The sequence below is a fragment of the Typopeltis vanoorti genome, chromosome 5 (genome assembly GCF_054136105.1).
Source record: "Typopeltis vanoorti isolate ZY-2024b chromosome 5, IOZ_Tvanoo_1.0, whole genome shotgun sequence".
Classification (NCBI taxonomy): domain Eukaryota; kingdom Metazoa; phylum Arthropoda; class Arachnida; order Uropygi; family Thelyphonidae; genus Typopeltis; species Typopeltis vanoorti.
Window position 1 is genome coordinate 131703845 of NC_143553.1, and position 17675 is coordinate 131721519.

General features: G+C 34.9%; 1 protein-coding gene across 2 annotated transcripts in view; it reads right to left on the reverse strand.

The window, feature by feature from the left end:
• The window catches only part of Sfxn2 (sideroflexin 2), a 401343-nt gene extending 393541 nt beyond the window's left edge, over positions 1 to 7802 (reverse strand). Inside the window, exon 1 of one of the 2 annotated variants that reach the window (XM_090392729.1) lies at positions 7593 to 7802. The gene's annotated coding sequence lies outside the window, so the exon portion shown is untranslated. The other variant, XM_090392730.1, reaches the window with a different exon arrangement.
• Between the last annotated feature and the right edge of the window lie 9873 nt (positions 7803 to 17675).

The following is a 17675-nucleotide window of genomic DNA, read 5'->3' on the forward strand; positions in this document are numbered from 1 at the left end:
CTCCATGGGAACAAAGTTGAGGATTTTGGATGCAGTTGTTTTTTCAACAGCGACTTATGGATGTGAAACTTGGAAAACCCTAAAGAAGTCAGATAAGAAAAGGATATCTGCTTTTGAGATGTGGTGCTACAGTAGGCTGTTGAGGATGTCATATACTGAAAGGCATACAAATGAATGGGTGTTAGAAAAGATCAGTAGAACTTTAAGGCTCCTTAAGGATACTGACAAAAGAAAGTTAAAATATTTTGGACATATTGAAAGGATGGAAAGAGGACGTCTCAGAACAGTAATAGCAGATAAAGTTCCTAGAAAAAGAGGAAGGGTAGACCATCAATAGGATGGATGGTGTGTGTGTGTCTGGAGCAACTAATCTTCAGAGAGATGAAGTCTCCAGAAAAGCAAACAACAGGACTACATGGCAAGGCCTGACGTGGCACATCACTGAGCAGTGGAGTGACCATACGGCATCTGTGGATGTCCAGTGAACATATAGATAGATAGAACAACCTTTCATGGGTAGAAGCAACAAATACAATACACACAATGCAGGAAGTGTCTATGGAAAAGTGAGTGGAGGGAGAGGTCACCAACCGAGCGAATAGTTCACATCTAAAAACAATGATGCACCTAAGACCTCCTTCAGAATACACAGTATTCTAAGGTCAGGCAGATTTGAATTCTGTAGATTGTCAGGAGTTGAGCAGGAGAAAGAGAGAAGTACTGTTTGGAACAAAAAAGAATACTAAGCTTTATTGAACGGTTAAATGGCTATGGGCCTGATATACTTATGCCAAGAAAGGTCAGATGTGAGAGTTAACACAAAGAGAAAACTTGTTCTGAATGTCAATATCATCAAAAGTTAGAGAGGGGACACACAAAACAGGACTGCATTTTGGTGGCATTAAAGTTGAACCAGTTTATACTCACCCCCACTTGTGAATGGCATGGAGATCAATGTTTAAGGCATTGGTTAAAGAAGATCTTGAAACACTAATTATCTGACCATTACAAGGTTTAGAAAATGAGAAAAGAGGAATGGTGAGCATTGTCAACAGCAAAGCTATGAATAGGATTAGATGTCATAGACAGAAAGATCACTGATGTGTAGGAGGAAGAATGTAGGTGAAAGCACTGAGCCCTGGGGAACACCAGCACTGACTGAAAAATCCAATGAAATGAAACAATCCACTATGACCTGCAATGTATGAGGGGAAGCAGACAATCCATTCAGAGAGGGAAGGAGGAATACCAGAAGATGATAGCATGGTAAGAAGGCAGATTCAATGCTTTGGAAATATCAAGGGTGACCACCTGAGTTTCTCTGAACTTTTCCATGGCCTTAATTCAAAGGTGGGTGAGACCATTCTCGTTCCACAGGAGATCTGCTGTGGAACGAGAATGGTCGGGTCCATATTGATGATCACTTAGTAATTGGTGAGTCTCCCCAAGTAGTGAAGCAGTTGGATGAACTTTTCTATTGTTTTCGGAGTACTGGTGTCAGAGCAATAGGGTGATGGTCGGATGGTTGACTTTTCTCCCTCTTTTTTGGAGACAGGCTGGATGAGAACTTGCTTCCAAGCTGCTGCAATGACAACAGATGAGTATGACATCTTGAAAATATGATACAAGATTGGTGTGAGTTCCAGAGCACAGACATTTAGTACAACTGGAGGAATATCATCAGGGCCAGGAGACTTATTGGTATCAAAACTACTGAGTATTTTTCTGGTGTTCTTCTAACAAAATTTCACAGGAGGCATACTGTGGAGATCTGCTGGGTCATCTATACAGGAATCAAAGGCAAAAAACTGATGCCAGGAGGTCTGCCTTATCTTTAGGAGATGTTACCATTGTACCATTAGGAAGTAAGAGAGCAAGTGAGAAACATTGAAGGACAGAAGTTGCACCCCCACAGCAAGGGACCAGAAGACCCCAATTACCATCTGGACAAGAGGCAAGCTTACTACGTTTGTCCCTTACAAAGGTCTGCTTTGGATTCGTTCATGATTTTTTTGCAGTTGTTACAAGTTGTTTCGTAAGATAAAGGATGAACACCTGAGGTGGAAGCTGCAGTTGCATTTGTTGAAGTTTCATGTTTAATCTCTGAAGCAGCTTGGGTAAGTACTAATGTTCAATAGGTTTAGAGCCTTTTGTGAGTGGGATGATGAAAAAAATATATGTGAGGGGCTTGTACCAGATTAATGCATGAGATTTTTCATAATATGAAGGGATACAGGACTTGAACATAATGATTTTCCTTAGTTAAACAGGGTGAAACCCAGGAAGAGGAAACAGATTTTTAGCTTGAGATTGGCAATAGATAAAGTGGAATGCATTGCCTGAATACAAAGTGAACATGAAAAGACCACAGTTTAAGGTAATAAAGCTGATAAAAAAAGATTTCTTCTTAACTCTCAAGTTAAAGCTGCCAATGAAAAAACATTTCCTAGTTTCGGGACCGCTTCCATTTCACCAGAATCTTTTGATATGATGTGTTACCTCTTTCATTTGTTACACTTTTAAAATGCTTTAACAAAATGTTTTAATGTAAAGTAATAACAATCATCAAAGTATTTGATGAATGTTACTATTTTTGTGTTTGTGACATTGTTTTTGCTCAGAGGATACTAGTCTGAAATTCAGATAAATATCATGTTTATTTTGACAAGAAAGTGTTTTTTTTTATGTTTATTTTAACCAAAACTAACCTTTATCCTAGTCATGACATCTTCATAACAAAAACACCTGAACGTAGAGAAAGTTGGCTTCACATCAAATTTCCACATAATGCACAGCACAGCACACTTCTTTTTAGGCATGTATATTGCCATGCATTATAAGAAAGAAAGAGTGATCCAAGCTTAGACTGATCTAAATAGATCATTCTAAACCTGGTTGGCCAAGTGCATAGCATATCTGCTCTCCAGTCAAAAGGCTGCGGGTTCAAATTCCACCGTGGGCATGGATGTTTGTGATTGTCTGTGGAAATACCGGTGGTGGTCGGCAGTAGATGCATTGGTGCAGTTGCAGTCAGTTCAGTGGTATATTTAAGTATTTCCTGCCCGCAGGCCCGCAGAAAGTGCCGTCCGTCCTCCCATATTTAATGAACATGTTGATTTACATGCATAGCCTATTTATATTCGTAAATTAAAATCGTAAATTCGTAATATAAATATATATATATCGGTCTGTATAGTTATTGCAGAATCTGATTACATGCCTATATGCTTGCAGACTAAACTTACAATGAGGAAAAGAAAAATATTTCTCTACTTGTGAGTAGATGTGGCATATAAGGAACATTTTATAATTACAAAAATGAGAGCCCGAAAATTTCCGCCACCCCTAAAAATTTGCCACTCTAGACCCGGGCCTATATGGCCTATACCTAAATACACCACTGAGTCAGTTGGTGATTGAATGATGGAAACAGAGTTGTAGAGCCATATTATTGAGGGGGGGGGGGATGAAGGGAAAGTTTGTGTGTGTATAATGGGTGGGTTTTCTGTAAACTGATAGCATTGTCAGTTTACTATGAGAAAGAAAGGATGCTATTGAGAAGACGTGTAATTGGAGTAGCTAGAAAAGGCAGGCTATTATTATTTTCTTTTTATATAGTGAATTAGATTCTGAGATGCTGTCTGTTGAGATGGAGAAGGAAGGATTCTAACATGTCTGAGCCATGAGGCCAAATTGAGAACACATCATCAATGTATCTTAACCAGATAGAAGGTTTGAGAATAGCAGTATCAAGAGCATGTTTTTGAAAATGCTCCATATAATAATTAGCTAGAGGGGGAGGGGCGCCCATGGCTTTACCCTCAGTCTGTTTATAAATAGCATCTTCTAAATAAAGTAGCCAGAATGAACTGTACAATTAGAACGATGAATGATACCTTGGGAGAAAACATTTTTTAGTAAATTTAAAATTTCAGAAAGAGGGATATTGGTAAAAAAGGGAGGGTACATAAAAGCAAATCATGATATTGTTATTGTCTAAAATCAGAGTTTGGATTAAAGATTCAAAATGAGTGGAATTTTTAATATAGGAAGAAGACCTGTAGCGACCTGTAAATGGGGTTAAGGATTTGGCTGATTGTTTGGCTAACTTAAAGGAGGGAAAGTCAGTAATATCTACTATGGAAAGTAAAGGGTTAATTACTGGGTTTATAAATTTTTGGCAATCTGTATAGAATGGAGCAGGAACTAAACAGTTTGAGTTTTTTATCCATTTCAGAAGGCCAAGATGTGACATTTTTAAGAAGTCTTTTTAATGTTTTCTTTTCAAAATTAGTGGGATCATAATCTAGTCATTTATAAGTAGTGTGGTCTCTGAACAAGACATTCATCTTCTAATTATATTCACTGGCACTGTCAACCAGAGTAGAATTACCCTTGTCAAACTCTAGTAATTATTATGCTATTGTCTTTGTGTAATTTACAGAGAGAGAGAGAAGTTGGCTGTTAGAGAAAGTTCTTCTCGGTGTCAAAGCTTGAGAAATGATGCTTGCTATATCAAGCCTGATATTATTGGCAATGGTAAGAGACAAATTGTGAATATCACGTTCTATTCTATATCAGACTTCTAACATAGCAAACTTATCTTATTTTGGTCAAACTGGTAGATCTGCTAACATCTACCTAGAAGAACATAAAAAATACATCTGTCACCATAAGTATGGTCCATCAAGGGTTGCTGACCATGCTTTGGATACTTTGCACAGAATCAAAATGGAAAAAACTACTATATTTCACCATAACAAATATAAATGACTTTTTTTAGAATCAGCAGCAGAATTAAAAAACCAACCTAATCATAATAAATATCATTGTATTAAACTTCCCAAGATTTGAGAAATTCTAATTCTTAGGCCTACCACCCAAAACAGTTAAGACTAGCCAACAGCATGCATATTGGGCACCCCATAGAAGGTATCCCCTCAGAGGACTTTAGGCTTTCAGTCTAATCTTTTCCATTTAGTGTTTGTGAAATTTTGTGCGTTTTTGCAATTTTAATATTGTTTCCATGATGATGTCTTAGTGACTGAGATGAAACATAGGAGTGATTAATCACTCCTATGTTTATCCTATGTGCTGTATTTATTCCATTAAATCCCATAATGAGTTCAAACCAGCATGTAAATAAAACTAGTTGATCTTTTATAACAGTGCTTCAGGGTATAAACAACACCAATAGAAAAAGAATTAATTTATTGAACTTATTAATATTTAACCTGATTTCTGCCCAGCCTCTTTAGAGCAAAAATTACTAATGCTAGCACACAGCACTCAACTAGATCAATGTAGAATCAATTCAAAGTATAACCAAAAAAAAAATAAAGTAATGCACTAATGTAGTGCCCTCTAAAAGCCATGTAACCATAAAGTTAATTAGAATTCAGATTTGAAAGTAACAAAATGACTGTCTCTCATTTGGCAAATGAATGCAGTCATACTTATTTAGGTTGGCAGGAGTGCTTCATAGTCGATGACAATTCCAAAAATAATCTTTCAGACGTATAGAGACTTCTACGTAGTACCAATGTCTCTTCTATTTAATCCTATGTGAAGGCATATCCAAAGAATGGGCTGCCAGTCATGACTTGCCATACAGATGATTGCAGATGTAATTGTTGTGTTCTTCAAGATGGATGTTAACTGATCTACCAGTCTGTCCAGAGTAGGATAAACTATAGGTGCAAGGAACTTTATATACAGGAATGTGAAAAAAATGAGTGCTGAAGTTGATCCTTATGAGAAAGAATGAAGGAGCCAGCTGAATGAGTGGTTTGAAAGTGGTGTGGAGATTATATTTGCACAGAACTTTAGCTATTCTTTATGATGCATTCTGAATGTAAGAGATATGAATGGTTTTTTGATGTGATCCTGTGTGTTAGTTGTAGGAGAGATGGAGTGCATGCAGTATTTTGTAACCACTGGCTACAAATAAATAGCCCTGACTCTGTAGTAAGTGTTTTGCAGATGCCATACTGGTTGGATTGGTGGTGGTGTGATTGTTTATGTGAATATCTTCCTGTGTGTGTTTTCTATAATGGAAAAGGATAATGAGCCATCAGGTAGTCATATCACTAGTGTGTCTAAAAAGGGGAAGGCAACTTTATTTTTCTATTGTGAAGTTCTGTCCAAAGTAACAAAACTGATGTGAACAGGGCACTTGACAGACATCTGGCAAGGAGAGAGGCAATAATTTGCTTGGTAGATGGGGAAAAAAGACAGCTTCTGAGCTGGTTTGAAAGAGGCATAAAGACTGTACTTGTAAAGAATTCGTGCTATTTGTTCAGATGCTCTGATTACAGTCTAGCTGAGGGATAATAAATGTCAATTTTCTGGATAGTAATTTTGTTGTAACTATTGGTCACCGCAGTAATTTTTTTCTTATTTAATTCATTTAACAGAATTAGAAAAGCAGATTGCACAAGTTCTGTGCACAATACTTTTAATAATACCTATCTTCTGTGATAGGTGATGGTGTAAGGTTATTTGCCAGTAAAGGAAAGTTTTATCATCATCATCATCAAATTCACCCTCAGAGAAGTGTACAGAATATGACAGTACAACATGAAAAAGTTAAGAATAGGAAGGTTTTCTATAAACAGGAAATTCAACTACCTGTAGGGGCAGGATTATTAAAAATTAAGTATTAGGATTCTATAAGCATAACATTGAATACTACCTGTAGGGTTAATATGATTAAAAATTAAATATTAGGATTCTATACACAGAAAATTCAATACTACCTGTAGGGCTAGGATTATTAAGTTATTCAAAAATGGAAGACTATTGTTGGATTAACATTCAATAGAGAATTGAATATATAATAGTGAAATGTTCTTCAGGCCTGGCTTATTTTCAGTTGAAAAACCCTTATATAAAGGTTCTTCGTGTCCTAAATAGGATTCAAACGTATCTTTCCAATCAAAGTAGATACAGAGGCTTCCGATTTTTTGGGATGTACCTAGGGTGGCCAGACGTACCCCCATTTACTGAATTAAATTTATAAAATACCCCTTTTGTAAAATCTTAAATGTGGTACGAAAAATATCTATTTTCGGTGTTTCGGGTATAATTATCCATTTTTCTGTACTAAATAAATAAATATTGACTTCATTATTGACTATTGCATATACTGTGAATATAACCACCAAGTAAGCAAAATGCAAACGCTACAAATCATATACCAAGTTTAGGTGATTATATAAGAAGAAAATTAGCCACAAGTAAATATTTTGTTGAAATGCATTCTCAAAGACTCGAAAAAAAACTTTGTATCCTACTTATATAGATCGTTATAGGTTATTTATATTATGCTCACTTTGTAATGCTCGGCACCTGTCACAGGCCCGACACGAGGGGGAGTACGGGCTCCCGTGGTCACTACTTGAGATCTTTTTTATTTCATTACATTAACGTAAGGCAATAAATTCTATAAATACTACTTTAACCCTTTCCACAGAATGTCCTCTTCATCGTCATCAAATACAGATGAAGAAAAAATACAGAGGCTAAATCAAGGGAAAGAAAAGAAGATAAAACATCAGAATTATTTCAACGAGGAGTGGCAGAAAACTTACGCCTGGGTGATTAAAGGAAGAACTGTTGGTAAAGCGAAATGTTTGTGGTGCAATTGTAACTTTTCCATAATAAATGGAGGGGTTTATGACCTTAAAAAGCATATGCTAAGTAATAAGCATAAAAAAGGAAAAGTACTAGCTAATAATCCAACTTTAAATTCATTGTTTATTTCCTTGATGTCGTCATTAGTTTCGACTGAAGAAAAAAAGACTGTTATCGCCGAAACTACGTTTCTCTATCACACAGGGAAACATGCACGTAGTTATCGATCAAGGGATAACATGAGTTCATTATTCAAAACATTATTTACTGATTCAAAAATCGCTTCTCAATTGACATCCGCGCGCGAACAAAAATATCTAAAATAATAACAAATGTTTTAGCAAAAAACTGTGTATCTACAGTTGTCGAGAATTTAGGAGAAAATCAGCAATTTTCAATTGCAACAGATTCATCAAATAAAGGAAACATTAAAATGTTTCCTTTAATGTGTAGATATTTTTCTAAATCTAGTGGAGGAGTTCAAACAAAACTTTTGAATTTCTTTAACAGCCAGTCAGAAACTTTAAAGGATATTTCACTTTGCTTGTTTCAAAAGTTGAAGGAGCTGAATTTTAATCCCGAGAACATTGTTAGTTTTTGCAGTAATAATGCTAATATAAATTTTGGTATTAATCATAGTAAATTTACAGAATTAAAGAAATTTAATAACGATTTAATAGATATGGGGTGTCTTTGCCATGTCTTACACAATGCTACAAGCTGTTTAGAAGTCGATATAGAATGTGTAATTTTAAAAACATACAGGGCAGATCCGAGAGTATATGATGCCCCTAGGCAAAGAAAATTTAGCGCCCCTATATACTGTCTCTCTATTTTTTTTTCTCCGAACTATCTAGCAAAATCTGGTGCCCTGAAGCTTAATGCCCATAGGCGATTGCCTAGATTCGCCTAATGATAAAACCGGCGCTGAAAACATATAATGAATTTAGTTCACATAATAAAAGGTTAGAAAATTTAAAAGAACATCATAAGTTTTGCAACTTGTGTAGCTCAGTAGATGTGGCGTTTGCAAACTACTGCACTTAACCGCACAAAGGGAGATTTCTTCGTTTCGAATCTAGTCGGCGACTAGAAGAAATTTTTCGAAAAACCTTTCTTCGACCGGTTCCCGAGTTAGTCGATCTCTGGCAAGCGGTTTTTTTTTCGGAATCTCGGGTTTTTCCTCCTGTAAACTCAAGAAAATCCACCGTAGAATTCACATTATTTCAGACATTAAATACGAGTGTTAGGGTTAAGGACCACGAGATGGCGGCACTTGTTGAGCCGTCACTGTTCACTGCGTGCCGCGTAATTAGTGATAACTATGGGCCTGCTATCTCTGATTGGGTACCAGTGGAGATTGAACTGCCCACTCAGTCAACAAAAGTTAGATAGGGCTTGTAAACGGCCTTGCCTACTCCCTATATATGGGAATAAAAAGGCGTTAGCTGATTTTTTTTTTTTTTTTGAATATTCAGATCTAATGTGTCATGTTTCTACAAGATCGTTGTCACTCCTTCCAGCAGTAGATAGGCTAAACTAAAATTTTGAGCCAGTGAAAAACTAATTTCTATCTTTCGAAAGATGTCCACCTATTTAACAAGATTTTTTTTCGAACGAATTAGCTGAAGTCTACCTTTCTTTCTTTTCAAATGCAGCAACCTGTGTCCAAAACGTAATTTGTAATCTAGAGCAGGATGGTCCAATTATAATAGAACTATTTAACCTAATGGCCAATCTAAGAATCTCTCTACTTTCTAAATTAAATGATCATTTTTATGGATTAGTTGCTATACAAAAATTGAAATCTTGTCGCAAACCATCATCATCATACGTATCAAGGATACGTATGATGATGATGGTTTGCGACAGGCCTAGCATGGCCTGTTCCGGTCTTAGAAGTCATCGTTGAATCGTTTAAGAGGACGTCCTGGTTTTCTTTTTCCTAACGGCTTGTCCTTTAAGGCTTGTTTTGGTAATCTTTCTGTTTTCATTCTTTGAACGTGTTCCATCCATTTATGTTTATATTTTTTAATTTTTTCTATTACTGATTCTTAGTTTAATTCTTTCATAATTTCTTCATTTCTTTTGTAATCAAATATGGTATATTTTGCAGTTTTTCTCATAAACTTCATTTCTGCTGTTTTTAATCTTTGTTTGTCTTTTTTCTTTATTGTCCAGATTTCGCTTCCATACATTAAGACTGGTAGGACTAATGTATTGTATACTTTTAGTCTGGTTTGTTTTTGAACTAGGTTTGGTTTAAATATAGAGTTAATTACAGCTGTTATTTTTAAATATTTTGCAATTTTTACATTTATATCTTTTTCATTTTCATATGTGATCATACATCCTAGGTAGTTAAATGAATTCACCTGTTCTAAGATCTTGTTATCTATTACTATTTTAGTTCTTGCTGGATCTTGTCCTTTAAAGGCCATAGTTTTTTATTTTTCTGTTGATATTATCATACCATAATCTTTGGATATCTCATTTAGATCTAAAATAGCTTTCTGTAAGTTATTATTTCGTCGTCGGCAAAGAGGAGAGTGTTTAAGTTAACTGTAGGAGAAAGTTTAATTCCTTAGTGTAAATTTTTACTTCATTTTATTATTATTTCATTTAAGGAGATATTAAAAAGAGTTGCTGAGAGGGGACATCCCTGTCGGACCCCTTGATTTATCTCTCTTGTATATGATAGCTCTTGATTTAATCTTATTTGTATTTGATTATTTTCATATATACTTGTGATAGCTTTTAGGATATTATTTGGTATTTGTCTTTCTTTTAATATGTTAAATAATATGTTTCTTTTAACTTTGTCAAATGCTTTTTCAAAGTCAATAAATGCAATATGTGTTTCCAAATTATATTCTCTTCTTTTCTCTACTATTAATTTTAGGCAAAAGGATGGGTCTATACATGATCGTCCTTTTCTAAATCCATTATGTACTTCTAAAATAAAGTTTTCGGAATATTTCATTAGTTTGTTATTTAAGATTCTGCTATATATTTTGTAACAGGAATTTAGTATACTGATACCTCTATAGTTTTTAGGGTCATCTCTATTACCTTTCTTAAAGATAGGAATCACAATTGCTTTTTGCATTCTATTGGGGGGATACCAGCTGAGTAAATTTTATTTAAAAATAATAAGAGACTTTTTTTTTTAGTGATAAATTTGTTTAAGAAAAGGACAAACGATGTTATGAAAATTTTAATTCAGTATATTGAAAAAATAATAAGTATGAGTATCTTAATATATTCAAATTACATGAAGTGGCACATTTTGAGCTTTACTTAAAAGTTATAGATTTATTTAAAATTTCCAATATTAATATTGATTTGCTATATGAAGAGTACTTCCTATTAAAATTGTTCCATAAAAATATTGACACAAAAGAACTCGAAAATATGACAGATATTTGGATAAAATATCTGTGATATTTTATCCAAATATCTGTGATATTTGGATAAAAATACTCGCTCACTCATTGCTCAAATGCAATGAGTGAGCGAGTATTTAGCTTAATGTTCAACTCTAGGAAAAAGGATAGGAACAGATTAGACCTAAAAACTGCTGAGGGAGAATTACTTGTGAAAAAAAACCAATTACAATATGTCATGCAAAGAGTATTATGCAGTTGTATTAAAAAATGAAAAATTGCTAAAAGAAATTCGCTCAAATAAAAATATTATTAGGTAAATACTTCTCTTTTGATAAAATAAATCAGGTTTACTGAATTTATATTGTAAATGATTATGCAAAGCATATCATGAGAATATTTCTAAAAGTTTACATTAGTGTTCATAACTGCCAAAATATAATATTTAAATTTTATTTAAAGACTTGCTATGAATTTCACTAATTGTACCAAAATTTGACCAACTCTGTGTTTCATGCATTTGTATATTGTGAAAATCTACAAATATAGAAATAAAATAATCTTATTATAATTGTTCATTCTTTATGTTTGATAGTGCGATTATCCCCAACGCCAATAATGAATACCCCAAATGTTTGCCATGAATACCCCAAATGTTTGCCATGAATACCCCAAAATCTATGTATGATACCCCAAAACAAATTTTTAACCTGGTTACCCTAGATGTACCTGAAACATCACTCACATCTCACGGTTTCCCAGTCCTGAGGTAACGCATGGAATGATGTTTTCTGTTTTGTGCATTAAGACCATCTTGCTTATTTTGTGAGGAATTCAGTAAGAAACTTCTGGCCGGTAATCCTCGTGTACTAAAGAAGAAAATTCTCAGAGGAAATATTATACTTCATCTTAATTAACACCGAGTTAAGTGGCATAAAACCCATCTTCTATAAATTAGATAAGAAATAAAACATTCGCATAAAACTGCATTTAAAAATGATGTCACAAAAATCATCAAGAGTATCTAAAACGAAAAAAAAAAAAAAAAGGCATTTAGAGCGTTATACTGTACTCAAGAAATGAAGAGGCAAACTCGCTTCATACATACCAGAGGGGAAAAAAATCTGATATTAATGTATAATAGCGCCGTTGACATGAAAAGAGACCAATTTTTGAAGTCAGATATTTCAAAAACTACCAAAATAATACTTTTTTTTATTTTTTTGGTTGTTCTGCAATATTTGAAAGGTAAGAATCTCATAACATAAAAATTCTGAAATTTCCAGAGGAATGAGCTATTCGGCAGTTGTGTCTGATTAGTTTGAAAACCCCTATTCTACACAGGCAAGCATACGAAAGCAACCACATCATAAAAGCCAATAGAATGTAAGCATCTAGTTGCAAACGCCTCTGGCCTGCGTCCCCTGACCGTATTCCATACTACATTTTCAACAACTCTGATGTTCTAAATCCAGAATATAAGGTTTCATTTTAGCCTTGAATACCGATCATGTTATATACATTGACAGTACCGTCGACAGGGTGTAGCATAGAGGCAGCCTGCCTCACGGCGCGGCTTAATAAGGGAGCTCGTTCAGCCATATTGCGGTAGGCGCCGTCGCTACGCTAACAATTCCTGTTATCCTGTTAGCTTAGCAAGTGCAGAAAGAAGTTTTTTCAAGTTTAAACTGATTAAAAATTATTTGCGAACAGCAGTAACCCAAGAAAGATTGGTTGGTTGGTTTAGCAACTATATCAATAGAGGCGGACACAGCTTATAATTTAAATTTAGAAGAGCTTAAAAATAGTTTTAATGTGTGATATCCCAGTAGAGCAAATATTTAATTATTATTATGTAATCGTTTTGCATTAATGTTTCTCTTGTAATAAAAACAAAATAGCAATTGGAGACTTTCTTATATTTTTGTCTTATAATCCATCAGGGGATATTTAATTGTTTGCCTCAGTGCGCGGTCTAATCTGGCGACGGCCCTGTACATTAGGTAAGTAACAATATCATTTCATAATACGTGTTTTACGAGAAATTGCGTTTTTAGTCATCTATTAACCTAAAAAAATCAACTAACCTTTTATTCCCTTAAGCGATTAGGCGAGGCCTTTTAACCCTATCTAGCTTTTGGAGACTGAATGGTAGTTCACTCTCCACGCAATCAGAGATAGCTATTCAAAGACTATCACTAATTATAAGCGGCCACTGATGAAGAGACAGGAAAACAACTGCTACCATTTCTTGGTACCTAATTCTTACAGGATATGTTACTGTCTGAAATAATGTGGTTTCCATGGTCATTTTCTTGAGTTTACGGGACGAAAAACCCGCTTTTCCGTGTCAGGGATCGACCATCTCGGGAACCAGTCGAAGATAGGCGTAGAAAAAGTTCCTCAAGTCGGTGAACTAGACTTGAACTGAAGTATATCTTCAGGCGGCCTGGTGCAAAAGATGCAAGCGTCACTTCCACTAGGCTACACAGGCCTTACTTATGCTTCTTAACTGAATGAAAATCAGAAAGAATTTCTTCACAATTTTACAGGAAGCCGGGATTGTTACGTTAGGCTGAAAACCCTTATTTCATAAATCGAAAAATAAATGAAAAATATTAAAAATGGAAAATATCTGATTAATGGTAAAAAAATGCATGTAAGACAGCGGTGTGAGTAGCCATTGAACATTTTATTGTATGTAATTTAAAAATTAGACTTACGTAAAGGTTTGTGTATTGTGTATTTGTGTATTGATGTCACTGGTTGAAGATTTATGTGATGGTGATTTCCTTTTTCAGCAAGATTCAGCTTGTCACACTTTCAAGACCACTATTAGATGGCTCCAAGATGATCTCCTCCCTTTTTTTTTAATGCTCTGATAAAAGAGCAATATTCATCTAATTAAAGAGATCTGGTAGTTTTCAAGATGAAGATTATTGATACTAAGAGCAGTGAATCAGCCAAGCTCACCCAGGGGTCAGAAAAGAGAGCTAGTTAAATATATTTAAATAATTGTTAAAATGATCATCTAATATTACAAAAATAAACCTGTCTCTGTTCATTCTACGTGGCTAGGTGTGGTACAGTTATAGTTTTATTTTTTTTCTGTTTAAACAGAAAACATAAACATTTCTGTTTAAAGAGAAATTATTCATCACAAGAGGTGCTTCATACAATATTTATTCTGGTCATTAACAATGATTGCTGGGAATTCGTTAAACAAAGTACTAAAACTTTTACTTACTGTTTAAATTTTATATATGTAAGTAGGCTTCGACTTTCAGCAACACCACCGATTTTAACTAACAAAATCTCATAGTTTAAACACAGCACAAGACAACAGTTGCTAAACGCCTTCCAAAGTTCAGGCGTTATCATTCATAGTTTACCGCATATTTCACGCATCACACTCCTCTCCGACTTTGAACTACTCACTAATATATATAGTAGCGAACAAATTAATCGGAAGAAACATAATTTTCGTCACGTTTATTGTTTTGATTTGGTTTTTGTTTCAGGTCACATAGTTTTGGTTTACTATTTTCTTTTTTGGTTTTAGTTCACTATTTTGGTTGAGTGCTTCGTGTTTTAACTACCTCTACAATACTTATTAATAGCGTTCTTGTCTTTAATAGTGTAAATAAGATGACATTTTATTCATTTTGTGTAGCTATAAAATGGATACATTCCCAAGAAATCGTCAAAAATATGTATTCTTTCTCAGAATACATCGATGACTCAAAGACAAATTGCCAATCAGTGTGGTGTTGGTTTCTGTACTGTTAATGCGATATTAAGGAGGACTGGTACCTATTAGGGAGACTATTAGGGAGACTGGTACCTTTTATCCTCAGAGAAAAGGAAAATGTGAATGAAAAAAAACTACGCTAATAATAACGATAACCACTCGGCCAGCCTGGCTGGCCGAGTGGTTATCGTATCCGCTTCCCAGCCAAAAGGCTGAGGGTTCAATTCCCGCCGTGGGCATGGATACTCGTGGTTGTCTGTGGAAATACCAGTGGTGGTGATCGGCGATAGATGGCGTTGGTGTAGTTGTGGTCAGTAGGTGGATTGTGATTGGTGGAGACAGAATTGTAGAGTGGATGCCTTCCCTCGATGAGTCTTTGGACTCCCTGGAGGTGACAAATAATAATAAGAATAATAACTACACTTACTCAAGAACTTTTACCACTTAGGAGAAGGAAATGAATCCAAGATTGTTTATTGCAGATTTAAATAGAGACTTGGCCGCTAATGAGATTAATGTTTCTGACATGAGTCTGTCAAAGATTGTTGCAAGCAGGGAGGACTGTCTAAAGACCAAAAAGAGAAACGACTGCTGACGAAAGCTGTGCAGAAAAACAAGTTCCAGTGGGCAAAAGTGTACAAAGATTGGATGTTGAGAAGTGGAAGAAGGTCATATTCTCAGATATGAGCCTTTTCTATGTCCAGAGAGAGTAACCTGTTCGTAAATTAGTGGCTGAGAAGACTTCTCCTGCATACCTTCAACATACTCCTAAACACCCAACTAAAAAGATGTTCTGGGATTGTTTTGCACATGACGATCCAGGATCACTTGTGCCTGTTGAAGGATGATGAAAAGTCACCAATACATAAAAATATTGGAGAAAAGAGTGATCCCACAGATCGAAAGACAAAAAAAAAAAAAATCATTGACCAAGAGAATCTCGCTCTATATCACACTTCAAAACAAAAGTGAGAGTTCCACAAAAATCACAACATCTAATTGCTTTAGTGGCCAGATCACTCACCTGATATTACCCATGAGAAAATTTGTGGGTCGTAGTGAAAAAATGAACTTGGAAAATTAAATTGTGATAAAAAGGATAATTTAATACAATCGATTATAAAAGTATGGTTTCAAGATGCAGAAATAAGAAAAAAGAGTTCCACGTTGGTAAAGTCCATGCTTAAGCGAATTAATGAACTTAACAGAAAAACACATAAATTAATAGTTAATGTTTATTTAAATTAAGGAAATATTAAATCCCACATTGTTTTAAAACCGAATAAGAAACTCAAAGATTGGAATCAGTAAATATTTAAGTTAATGTTTAATTTTTGTAATTTTCTTGCAAAATTATTCTTTTTTCTTTAAAAGGCGAGCATTCAGATTAATTTGTTTGCTACTGTATGGACTTTAACTTGCTAATAATAATAATAATAATAATAATTATTATTATTATTAGTGTTATTATTATTAGTAGTAGTAGTAGTAGCGCTGTGTAGGCATACAAACGGACCAAAGCTGCTCCCATTTTTTATAGTTTTAAAGTGGTTCTAACTCCTGTTTTAATTTGAAAGTGCTCCCAAGTAAATCTACTTGTCACGCAAAAGACAGTGATATAAAATTCACCGAAATCGGCTAAAAAGAAACCAAATTTTGAAGTGCTGAAAAGTGAACAGAGAGGACCGTGATCAACAACAAGCGAAGAACAAAGGACGTCGCCATCTTTACAATCACACTACATTTGCTTAAGGGAAGAAAGGCATGAATTGCCTCAAATGCCTGAAGGATTTATCGTCCGATGGAAATCATATAACCTGTAGGAAATGCAGTAGGATTCTACTCTTTACATGTTCTGGCCTTTCAGAAACAACCTGGTAACGTAAATCCAATGCAACACACGAGGAATGAAAGTGCCTACTCTGCAGGGAGAACAAAGAAAAGCACCTAAGATTATACCGGAGACAAAATCAGACGAAGAAATGAACAGACAAAAAAAAATACAGGTGAGTCCTATAATTTAAACTCCTTAAAAATATCAACAGATAACGGCCTAGAGACTACAACAGCCAGCTTAGTAGATCTTGTGCAAGAAATCTTTGATAAACAGAACGAACAAATAACAACAAAATTTAGGGAATTTGAGGATTTGGTCAAACATAATAATTTAGCAGTGATAGAAGTGTTGCAAACGGTAAAAGACATTAAAATCAGCATTAACGCACTAACTGACAAACAACACAATATGATGAAAGGGACATCCTAACTCCGTCAAGAACTTAATATCCCAAAAGTACAATATCAGCGTTTAAATCAGCAACAATATAAAGATCTTGTTATAAACGGTCTTCCTGAAACTGCACCTACAGAAAACCTCAGAGACGTAGTTTTAAAATTAGGCCATGCAATCGACATCCCCCTACAGCATAACGATATTCCGACCGTAAATCGGATTCCCAGGAAGAGCAAAAAACAAGGCTTGCCATACCCGCACCAGTGATAGTTCGTCTTACAAGCAAGTCCACAAGAGACAATCTCATAAAATCCAGCAGACAGAAAAAACCAGTTGCCAAGGACTTGAACGCATTGCAAGACAATACACCAATATTTCTATTCGAATATTTAACACTATTCAACCAGAGTCTGTTGTACCAAGCAAAAAAAGCAAAAACAGAAAAAAATTACCAATTTTTGTGGATCAGAGATGCCAAGATATTCTTGAGGAAGTCATAAACTTCAAAGCTAATACAAATCAAAAGCTCAAAAGACATAGAAAGACTGTTACAGTGAAAAAAAAGTCTCCTAATTAGTACAAAAAGAAGACCACAACAAAAATGAATGTGAACCATCAAGACAGATGTAATAACACCAGAATATATCGGCATTTCACTTTGATCAGAACT